At 37.5% G+C, this 12,382-nt stretch overlaps 1 non-coding gene across 1 annotated transcript; it reads right to left on the reverse strand.

Annotated features, from left to right (window-relative positions):
* Positions 1 to 11,843: 11,843 nt before the first annotated feature.
* On the reverse strand, positions 11,844 to 11,916 carry Trnar-ucu (transfer RNA arginine (anticodon UCU)). The gene has a single exon. It is a non-coding gene; the product is annotated as a tRNA-Arg (tRNA).
* Positions 11,917 to 12,382: the final 466 nt, after the last annotated feature.

Consider the following 12,382-nt stretch of genomic DNA (forward strand, 5'->3'; position numbering starts at 1 on the left):
CCGATGGTTTTTCAAATTCGAGTTATTGACTTATTTAAATTCAGCGTAAAAAGTTGTAAAAGTAAATATTTTACCTTTTTTTTATTTAAATGCTTAGAAACATTTATATTTAATAAATTAGACAGTAAATTCTTGACATCTCCTAAAAAACGGGATTCTTTGAGATTTTGTTTTTAGGTTAGGCATACGTCACTTCCATCAACAATACTGAAAAGGGAAACTAGATTTAACCAATCGTATCGCTTCATTCTTACAGGCTCTTGGGCTTAGTGACGGCCTAGTCCAGAGCTATGGTACAGTTATATATATACATATATATATACTTAAACGCATTAGGATAATCAACATGAGAAAAAAAAAGTAACATTTTCATCTAAGCCTCTCCCTGTCCCAAGAAGTAAATAGATCGTGTGTCTGACTGATTCGAACAAACTGGTCAGTGTAAGGCTAGTCGAGACTACGTGTAGTCGGTCATGACAAGACAACCAAGCGATAGTGTTTGTTGTGTGTTGTGTTGTGGTCAGACGAGAAAATACACACTGCCGTGGTTAGTCAAGCATGTAAATCTACTTTCAACACGCATTTTTTTTCTTCGCTTACAAGATCTAGATCTAACTGCATAGGAGAATAGAAACTTTACCGAATGGTCTCCCGCTATACAATAAGTCAATAGATTTAATTAATAGGTTAGTGTGACGTCACATAGAAACCTGGTGAAAATCTGACCGTTTTGGATGCGCAGGAAAATTACGTCAGAAAAACATCAATTGCTAAGTTATTATTGCAAATAGAAAACAACAACAATGTATTCATTATCTGCAAGTCCAAACTCATATCATATAAAAAAAAAAAAAGTCAAAACTATCGGAGTTTCCCTTTAAAAATACTTTTGCTTTTGTCAATTAAAAAATATATAAATGTCAGTGCTTCCTTCATACCACTTGTAGAGCGATTTTTTTTTCTTTTGAGATCTACTGAACGTTAGATTAGAAAACAAATTGAACATTTTATTACCGCCCCTCCCCCCACCCCCCATTCCTCCTAGTTCATAGTCCAGCGAATGTATAGATCTACTAAACTTTATAATATTCCAATTATAGACTAACACTAAGACTAAAACTGCTTTATAGAACCTTATGGAAATTTGTTGTGATTACAAGGACTCTTTTCTCATCTACAGACAACACAACAGAAAAATACACATAACTAGAACAGACACACCATAAAAGAGTTCATTCAGCGACTACACACAGGCATCGTGGTCCTCTCCATGTTTTCCCGATCATAGGGTGGCGTTGATCAAGTCTGAACGAGTGAGGTACGAACGAGTTTTTGTACCGCTCTGTTCTTTTCTTGATTGGTAGGCCTATAGATCTAGAAGACGATGAATACAATTTGAAATACTCCAATAAATGCGGAAATACCCGAAGATATAGAAAGGGAAGATAAATAGTTTCTCGTCCTTAAGCCAATTTTAAATTTATTTATTTATTTGCTTCGAATTTAAAATTTAACGGTCAAACTAGAGTTTTTTTCTAGTTGGCCAACGAGCTGGTCATTCTTTTTCCAACGATATAAAACAACTTAATGTCTATAAAAATCGATAGAGTCGTTTTCAAGATCCGTGTCCACCTAAAAGGTTTTTCCACCCACAAATTTTCACGAGTTTACAAGTTAAAAACAGGTTTTGAAAAAAGCTTAAAATAGACTACATACAGAGATCATAGTCTCGAGAAGCTGTTTGGGCAGAGCGGTGTACAGACTGACAGTAATTTAGACCTATGTCAGCTGCAATAGCATGTCCAGTTTGTAGTAAACATTTCGAGTGCAGATAGGTCTCAGGAGTAGCTTGCAGAGACAGAAATACGGAACCAAGTTGCCAGAATGTCAGAGTTAAATTAAATTAAATTATATCTTTTATATAGCGCTACTTTCATGCTTATAGCATGCTCAGAGCGCTATTGTCCAATCTCATTTGTGGACCAGTGGGGGGGGGGGGGAGGGGGAATCCTTTACATTATGTTTATAGTCTTCTTTCGAACCCTCATTATCCCGCAGCCCCCTCCCTTTCTCCCCCCCCCCCCCCCCCTGGGCACTACCGAAAAAAAAAAAAGGTTACAGATTCAATGCCACTATTACTTTTGATCTTTGCAGAGCCAGTAAACTTAACGAGAACAGGAGAAGTGATTCGCAGTAAGGAGTCTAGCTTTAAAACAACGTCATTTTAACTCCCATAGTCACGTGATACCCATGCTTTAGTTTTCTTTTTTTTCTCTTCATTTTCAATTTTTAGATAAAACAACCGTCTTTGACTCCAAAGATTAAGGATGATTGCAGGGGTTTACGTTATCAGGCGAACCTCTTTTCCAAGAGTCTTAGACTCAACTCTACGATAATAACACAGAAGAAGAACAATTGTCGTTTACAGTGAACTATTTGTAGCTTACCATTTATAGCTTACCATTTAAAGCGTATCATTTATAGTGCACAATTTATTCTGCTTACCATTTATAGCATACCAATTATAGCTTACCATTTATAGCTTACCATTTAAAGCTACCCATTTCTAGCTTGCCATTTATAATTTACTATTTAAAGCTTACCATTTATAGATTACCGTTTAAAGTTTACCATTTCTAGCTCGCCTTTTATAGGTTACCTTTTAAAGATTACCATTCATAGCTTACCTTTTAAAGATTACCATTTATAGCTTACCATTTAAGGTTTATCATTTATAATTTACCATTTAAAGCTTACCATTTATAGCTCACTGTTTAAAGTTTACCATTTTTAACTTGTCTTTTATAGCTTACCTTTTAAAGATTTTCATTTATAGCTTACTTTTTAAAGATTACCATTTAAGTTTTACCATTTATAATTTACCATTTAAAGCTTACCATATATAACTTACCACATATAACTACCATTTATAGCTTACCATTTATAGCTTATCATTTATAGCTTACCATTTATAGCTTATCAGTTTCATATGTACAAGTTAGATTTCAATATGGAACAAACCTATGGCTTGTACAACAAGAATGTTCTGGACAAAGCAGGAAAAGAGAACAATATAGACAAGACGATTATGGATTACCGCCCCTCGAATCCAAGGGGAGATGAATCCCATCTACAGGAATAAAAAATTTAAATCCTACTCCAGAAATGGGCGAGTGCGCATGCGCCTTAAGCGTTCCTTACTGAGTTGGGAAAAAAAAACAACAAGTTTCCTGTGTTCTATGTTTTTTTCCCCCTGTGTTTAAGGTAAAATCTTTTAATTTTAAATTCAAGTATGTCTGAAGTCTGGATGGGAAATTATAAAACAAAAGACAACTCTGGTCTGCCTTCCCTTACCTCCCCTGGGGACTCGGCGGCACTCTCCACTGTTGAATGATTAATTTATGCAGCAAAATGGTAAGCGCCAACTTCCATCAATGGCGCTGGGATATGAATGGCGGGGATCGAAGAGGTTCCGTCCCTCCCTGTCCTCCCCGATACGCCCCACACAGCTTACCTACCTCCCCACTTAATGATAACATTATCATCCTCCTCCAGTGCCAGCCTCTTACTGGAAGGAAGACTGTTAAAAGAAGGAACGACAGACATCATGGGACTGAAAGAATATTGAGTTCAATCTCCACGGTGCCGGCTTTCGTATCGCAGTGGCCTAGTTTAAAAAACCGAATTAAATTTTAATGACTTCTGAGTCTTGGGCTATCCCCCAGGTATTAGGTCACGTGACTCAACAAACAAAAGAATCAAGAATCTCAAATTCTCAAATCAATATAACGGCTAATAGCTATGTAAATATATAAATATAAATTAATATATATATATGAATATATATGAATATATATATATATATATATATATATATATATATATATATATATATATATAGATAGATAGATAGATAGATAGATAGATAGATAGATAGATAGATAGATAGATAGATAGATAGATAGATAGATAAATAGATAGATAGATAGATAGATAGATAGATAGATAGATAGATAGATAGATAGATAAGATAGATCAAACTTATCTTTATGTTTATTTGTCAGTTTATTTTATTGAACGTGACGTGTTGTCTGGGTGATCTTACTTGACCTTTGTTTTGGAGGCTTCCTGAATGCTGTGAGCTTGTAAAAATGACCAGAAAGTAGTTTTCCCACGTGGTCAAGTAGCCCTGCCCTGTACGCTTTAGCGGCAAGACATGTTGCTGACATTTTGTTTGGTCTTATGCATAAAGGCTGCGTAGAGGGATGGTGGCCTTGCACTGGAGCTTTGGGCCCTTTTTATACGGCTGGTGAGGCCTACTTGAGCTCCGTAAAGTTTGGTTGCACTCTGGGCAAGGTCTTTCAGCTGGTGCTTTGTGTGAGTTTCTGCGATTTTCCGTCAGTTTTAAAAGCGCGGCGCCATAATACTAAATCGTTAGCGTCCGTCTCGTATGTGCCAGGGCTAGTGTTGAAAGTCCTCAGGAATGCTTTGGTGTGTAGCTAAAGCTTTTTTTTTTTTTTTTTTTGACCACCCTGAGCGCGATTTATATATAGTACATTGCAAATTGTACGATCGTTGACATTGTAGATATCTCCCTGTTATTGTATTACTTTAAGCGTAAGGAAACGTATAGGGATACTTTTGACATTTAAATGTCAGCTTTAAAGGACCACTGTCTTATAGAATATGAAACGTTTTTGGTGAACCTGTTCACTGCGATTTAGACCGTGAAAAAAGGCTTAGTTGTTCTATGCCTAAGTTAAGTAATAACAGGCTTTTATCGTCCATGGAAAATGGGAAGGCTATCAGTCATTCAGTCATCAGGACTTTGAAGATAGCAGGGTATATTTCATATTTGGTTTTAAGTCGCTCCGAAATATGTTTTGGTTGTAAAAAAAAAAAAAAAGGGAGATGATTACGTCTTATATATTGTATTTACCTCCCTTTGATCGCCTTTTGTTGCTATTCGCCGCATTGGTTATGGAAGGGAGATGATAACTGTGTCAATGTAATGAACATATAGTGGCATTATACTTCTCTTTTTAAATATTTTGACCGGTCTTGTCGCGCCAGACGACTCGGGTTTATGATATTGAGAAGCTACTGTCAGTTTGGCAACCTGGCTTTAATCTTGATCTAAGTATATCTCGACACTACAGTTCAAACTGACGCGCTCCCTGGTCACGGCCGCATTCTTATATACTTGCGAGTCTTGAACTCTGACTGTAGAGCTAGAGATGAGGATCCTAGCAATGGAATTGAGATGCTACAGAAGGATCCTAGGCATCACATTTAAAGACCGTATCACAAACCAAGAGATTAGTGACAGGGTTACTGCAGCGATTGGACCCACGATGACCTGCTAACTATCGTAACAAAAAATACTCTAAAAGTATTATTACTATATCTTCTGGGCTTAAAATACCTTATTTCAGGGAACAGTACCAGGAAAAAGAAGAAGAGGCAGACAGGGAAAGAGATGGGAAGACAGCTGTTAAGGCTTCCGCGCGGTGTTGATTCTTTGAAATATAACTAGTGTAGATCTACGTCTGACTGGAAGTAACACTGAACTCAAACTACTTCAGTAACACCGGCAAAAGGCCGAAACAATCAAAATATGTAGTCGACGCTGATGTTGTCCTACAAATATATTTAATAATCACGAAGGGAATCGTCCGATGTCAGCTATGTCCGTAAATCCGTATATCTATTGTACTGCTCTACACGAAGCGTCTTCTTTAAGCGTCACTTAGAGCATTCTTGTTTTTTACCAACTTTACGGGCAGGTTCATGTATAGAACAACCAGATAGACCTGTTAACTACCTCACCCTAAGGTCAATGTTAGTCAACAATCACAAAGAGGAGTGGCTCAACCAATGGGCATCAGGAAACACAGCAGAGCCATGTACAGAGAAATGACTAAGCCTAACAAACTGGACAGTATTAACTTCCTCCCCCGCAAAGAACAATCTACAATCTTCCAACTAAGAACAGGACACACACCACTATTAAATTACCACCTGAACAAAATAAACTCCACACAACTACCCCTTTGCAGACATTGCGCCCACCCCTTTGAAACCGTAAACCATATCCTCTTTGAATGCCCCTCCCTAATCCACCTTAGGCAGACCCTACTTCCACTACAGCCCAACATAACCAACACCCTGTACTGCAGTGCTGAACAACTGAAGAAAACAGCACACTTTTTTTCCTTGGCACAGTCTGCAAAAGAGCTCAGAGCTCAGCAGCAATAAAGCTGGCTAGAAGAAGAAGAAGAAGAACCAACTTTACGTCATCGTCGCTAAGTAAAACTTTACTCTATTCCCGAAACAAATAACTAATTCCTAATCCTTTTATAACACAGCATAAAATAATGGACGGGCCTGACATTGAAAGAGGCTCTATCCAAGGCAAAAGGCAGAGAGGAATGAAGAAAGACGGTTGACAGATCTTGTGTGGTACCCCAATGGTCCAACAGACCAAGGTATAGGTGAAGTATATCTACAAACATATGTTGATATTCTTAGATATTAACGTCACGTAGTCTTGGTTACAACTTTCAGTTTATATGCAGTGGCTTGCTGAATCAAATCTAGATGCATTTGTCTTCGAAAAAAAATTTCCCCTTTCAGACCATGCGATCTATAGAGCAGACGATGTAAAGGTCATCTGTTTCTGTGGGCCTCGGTTAACGAGAGTGTCATGTGGCCAGCTGAGTGGACTCAGAGGCGCACTAAAGATCCCGAAATAAAAAAATCCCAGTCTTCATCAGGATTCGCACATAGGACCTATGGCTCGGAAGCCAAGCGCTTGACCACTCGGCCACCGCGCCTCCTATTTGACTTCGAAACAGATACCTTTTTTTTTTTTTTTTTTTTACTTAGGCGAATTATTATAAAAAGTAAATCATTGATTAAAATGCGATCTCTGGGAAATGTGACTGTGGAATGATAACAAAGGAAAAATGCTAGGTTATGATGTGTAATGGATGCATGTGTAAGTCAGATGTAGCTGAAGTATTTCTAAAGATGATTATTTCGACTAAGTGCGAGTTCTTGGAAAACATGCACACGTCACAAATATAAATAAGGTACTAACAGGTATCACAGACTCAATGACCAAGTTGACTCAAGGTGAACTTCAAACAAACGTTTATTACAGAATGGGCCACAGTCTAGTCTGTCACTATAGAACGATATTATCCCCTCGAGAGTCTAGCGATAACTGATTAATTAAAAGTCTACCCTAATCTCTAACCCCAAAGTCTAGTCTGTCACTATAGAACGATATTATCCCCTCGAGAGTCTAGCGATAACTGATTAATTAAAAGTCTACCCTAATCTCTAACCCCAAAGTCTAGTCTGTCACTATAGAACGATATTATCCCCTCGAGAGTCTAGCGATAACTGATTAATTAAAAGTCTATTCTAATCTCTAACCCCAAAGTCTAGTCTGTCACTATAGAACGATATTATCCCCTCGAGAGTCTAGCGATAACTGATTAATTAAAAGTCTATTCTAATCTCTAACCCCAAAGTCTAGTCTGTCACTATAGAACGATGTTATCCCCTCAAGAGTCTAGCGATAACTGATTAATTAAAAGTCTATTCTAATCTCTAACCCCAAAGTCTAGTCTGTCACTATAGAACGATATTATCCCCTCGAGAGTCTAGCGATAACTGATTAATTAAAAGTCTATTCTAATCTCTAACCCCAAAGTCTAGTCTGTCACTATAGAACGATGTTATCCCCTCGAGAGTCTAGCGGTAACTGATTAATTAAAAGTCTATTCTAATCTCTAACCCCAAAGTCTAGTCTGTCACTATAGAACGATATTATCCCCTCGAGAGTCTAGCGGTAACTGATTAATTAAAAGTCTATTCTAATCTCTAACCCCAAAGTCTAGTCTGTCACTATAGAACGATGTTATCCCCTCGAGAGTCTAGCGGTAACTGATTAATTAAAAGTCTATTCTAATCTCTAACCCCAAAGTCTAGTCTGTCACTATAGAACGATATTATCCCCTCGAGAGTCTAGCGGTAACTGATTAATTAAAAGTCTATTCTAATCTCTAACCCCAAAGTCTAGTCTGTCACTATAGAACGATATTATCCCCTCGAGAGTCTAGCGGTAACTGATTAATTAAAAGTCTATTCTAATCTCTAACCCCAAAGTCTAGTCTGTCACTATAGAACGATATTATCCCCTCGAGAGTCTAGCGGTAACTGATTAATTAAAAGTCTATTCTAATCTCTAACCCCAAAGTCTAGTCTGTCACTATAGAACGATGTTATCCCCTCGAGAGTCTAGCGGTAACTGATTAATTAAAAGTCTATTCTAATCTCTAACCCCAAAGTCTAGTCTGTCACTATAGAACGATGTTATCCCCTCGAGAGTCTAGCGGTAACTGATTAATTAAAAGTCTATTCTAATCTCTAACCCCAAAGTCTAGTCTGTCACTATAGAACGATATTATCCCCTCGAGAGTCTAGCGATAACTGATTAATTAAAAGTCTATTCTAATCTCTAACCCCAAAGTCTAGTCTGTCACTATAGAACGATGTTATCCCCTCGAGAGTCTAGCGGTAACTGATTAATTAAAAGTCTATTCTAATCTCTAACCCCAAAGTCTAGTCTGTCACTATAGAACGATGTTATCCCCTCGAGAGTCTAGCGGTAACTGATTAATTAAAAGTCTATTCTAATCTCTAACCCCAAAGTCTAGTCTGTCACTATAGAACGATGTTATCCCCTCGAGAGTCTAGCGGTAACTGATTAATTAAAAGTCTATTCTAATCTCTAACCCCAAAGTCTAGTCTGTCACTATAGAACGATATTATCCCCTCGAGAGTCTAGCGATAACTGATTAATTAAAAGTCTATTCTAATCTCTAACCCCAAAGTCTAGTCTGTCACTATAGAACGATGTTATCCCCTCGAGAGTCTAGCGGTAACTGATTAATTAAAAGTCTATTCTAATCTCTAACCCCAAAGTCTAGTCTGTCACTATAGAACGATATTATCCCCTCGAGAGTCTAGCGGTAACTGATTAATTAAAAGTCTATTCTAATCTCTAACCCCAAAGTCTAGTCTGTCACTATAGAACGATGTTATCCCCTCGAGAGTCTAGCGGTAACTGATTAATTAAAAGTCTATTCTAATCTCTAACCCCAAAGTCTAGTCTGTCACTATAGAACGATATTATCCCCTCGAGAGTCTAGCGGTAACTGATTAATTAAAAGTCTATTCTAATCTCTAACCCCAAAGTCTAGTCTGTCACTATAGAACGATGTTATCCCCTCGAGAGTCTAGCGGTAACTGATTAATTAAAAGTCTATTCTAATCTCTAACCCCAAAGTCTAGTCTGTCACTATAGAACGATATTATCCCCTCGAGAGTCTAGCGGTAACTGATTAATTAAAAGTCTATTCTAATCTCTAACCCCAAAGTCTAGTCTGTCACTATAGAACGATGTTATCCCCTCGAGAGTCTAGCGGTAACTGATTAATTAAAAGTCTACCCTAATCTCTAACCCCAAAGTCTAGTCTGTCACTATAGAACGATATTATCCCCTCGAGAGTCTAGCGGTAACTGATTAATTAAAAGTCTACCCTAATCTCTAACCCCAAAGTCTAGTCTGTCACTATAGAACGATATTATCCCCTCGAGAGTCTAGCGGTAACTGATTAATTAAAAGTCTATTCTAATCTCTAACCCCAAAGTCTAGTCTGTCACTATAGAACGATGTTATCCCCTCGAGAGTCTAGCGATAACTGATTAATTAAAAGTCTATTCTAATCTCTAACCCCAAAGTCTATGTCGTCACTATAAAATGTATGTTCAAGTCGGTCTAACAAGGTGCGCAACCCAACTAACTCAACTAGCTATCGAACAGAAGACATATTACATTCTTGCTAAATCTACGACAGCAGACGATTTCTTCGCCTTAGTAGTAGTGGCTAAAAAATAGGTAAAAAAAATGGATTTATGTAAAATGCTGTATTAATTTTAACCTTTCTGAAGTAACATAAGAACGTGTTCTATAAATAGCCATTAGATCACATAACGAGTTGTCTGAATCAGCCAGGAAAATAAAATGATTTAGTTGAGTTAAACATTTTTAATTAAAGACTTGAGCAACACAGGGAGAATCATAAACAGAGCGAGTCCGGGCAATGTTTCTAAGCCTCAACGAGACGCCCATGTGGAAACTGTCGTCAGAGGAGGAGATTGTATTGGCGAGGATGGAAGAGAGCCCCCTACAACCTTGTCACTATTCACACTCTATTCCTCACGTGGAAGTTTTATGACGGACACCCGATCGGCTGATGTGGTAGAGAGAAGGAATATGGTGGAGTTCCACCTGTGTGCTCGACCTCCGGACTTGCCAGGCATCGTGGGATACGGAGCCATTGATAACATGAATGTACATTTGCTTAGATCTCTCCCTGACAGGACATTTGTACAGACTGGCCCATAGAGGGAGCTTCCACGGGCCTAAAGTTTCAAGAGTATTCGACTAAGCTTTTAGATGGATCATAAAGACTTCACTAGTGTAATTAATGAGATCTAATTAATATTGTTATTTATATTCATTTTTTTCTTTTCTTTTTTTTTCAGTATGAGAAATTTAAATCTTACTGGCAGTTTGAACCCGTGTATGACATTGGATAGTTTAGGGCTTTATGCCAGCTTACATGGAAACGTGTGCAGCTAGTAACTTTGGTAAACTAGGTACAAGAACTTTTAATCTAAAACAAATGTACACAGCAAAAACAAAGTATAAAAAAAAATAAAAATTTAAAAAATGTAATAAATAATTTTTTTATCTATAAAAAGGTCTGAAAAAAAATCATATTCGTTTTATTAGATAAACTTGGAAATATATTTCCTTTGATTGTACAAAAGTTGCTGGCAGACAAGACTTATAGTCTTATACTATCATTTTAATCAGAAGCAGATTAAATAGATTTAATATTTATTATCAGTGCCGGCCATAGCCATTGCGGGGCCCTATGCGAAACGGATTTCGCGGGCCCAGTTTTTTTGTAAGGATACGTATAATAAGTGGAAATTAAGATTTTATATTAGAAAATGAATTCGTCTTTGCATTTAATTCATTCTTTTCTAAGTGCAGAATTACTATCAAATTAACTCAACATTACGAGCCTTGCTTGTAACAAAGTCATACAGTATATCATCAGACTTCATTTCCAACATAGATCACGTTAAATAGCAAGAATGATCAAATATCTGAAATGTATAAGATAAAATCTTCCAGAATAGTTGACTTCAACTAATTCTTTATTAGTTTGAGTTGCGAGAAGCTTCTTTCACTTGATGCCACAGTTACAGTATAATGCCGTTTGTTTTTTTTTTCGTTTATCTCCCCAGAATGAAATTTTTTTTATATTTCAGGAGATTTTTGTGAGATTTTAAAAAATATTTCAATAAGCTCAGAAGATTTCCAGGACTTTTTCGTATATTTTGCAATTTCAGGAGATTTCCAAGAGCTCCTTGTAAATCAGGAGGTAGAGGTAAATGTGTTATAAGTTATACATTTTTAATTCATTAATTTACACCTAGAATTAGCTCGGAAGCCTATGAAAGCGGGGAGGGGGCCACAACGGAAGCATAGGTTGCAGTGGCCTAAGGCCGGCACTGTTTATTTATTTATTTTTTTTCATTGTCATTTTAATGTAGGAGGGTTGAGATGAACTGCTTGTGACTGTTCAGGCCAGGGAGTTCTTCAATATCGTTTTCCTTCGATGTGGGGCCAGTATCTTGTTTTGATCTAGATGCTTTTGGGGTGTTATTTAAATAAAATAAAAATATATAGCCATCCCTGGCGGGATTCGAACCCGCGACCTCTGGATTAGAAGTCCAGCGCGCTATCCCCTGCGCTACAGGGACTGGTATAAGTTTAAGTCAGACCCAAGTCTATAATATAGATCTACCTAAAAATCATACAGTGACTTGTTTAATAATCCACTGTGGAGCAGTAAGGAAATTAACATCACGGATCAGTGATTTTACCGGAAGGAGATTCCAGAAGTTTAAAGGCTGTCAGAAACTACTCCGGAAATAGAACTTAATAGAATCTAGTTCGCTTTAAGCCTGTAGTCTACTTATAGACGCAGAAGTAAGGGCTGGGTACTTAGGTACGAGACTTATTGATTGCCCCTTGGAGAGAGGGGTTGGGCTAAAGACTACAGTTACCATGTGTCTCTAAATCTACAAAATATCTAAGACTTATCGCTTCCAAAATAAAGCCTACAGATATTTGCTGTTCACAGCCGTGTCAGACTACTGAACCACTGTTCAGTCTGACGAGTGGCTTTAGTCTGCGCAATCGACAATCCACTATATTAAAAAAAAA

This window comes from Biomphalaria glabrata, chromosome 15, assembly GCF_947242115.1.
Source record: "Biomphalaria glabrata chromosome 15, xgBioGlab47.1, whole genome shotgun sequence".
Classification (NCBI taxonomy): Eukaryota; Metazoa; Mollusca; class Gastropoda; family Planorbidae; genus Biomphalaria; species Biomphalaria glabrata.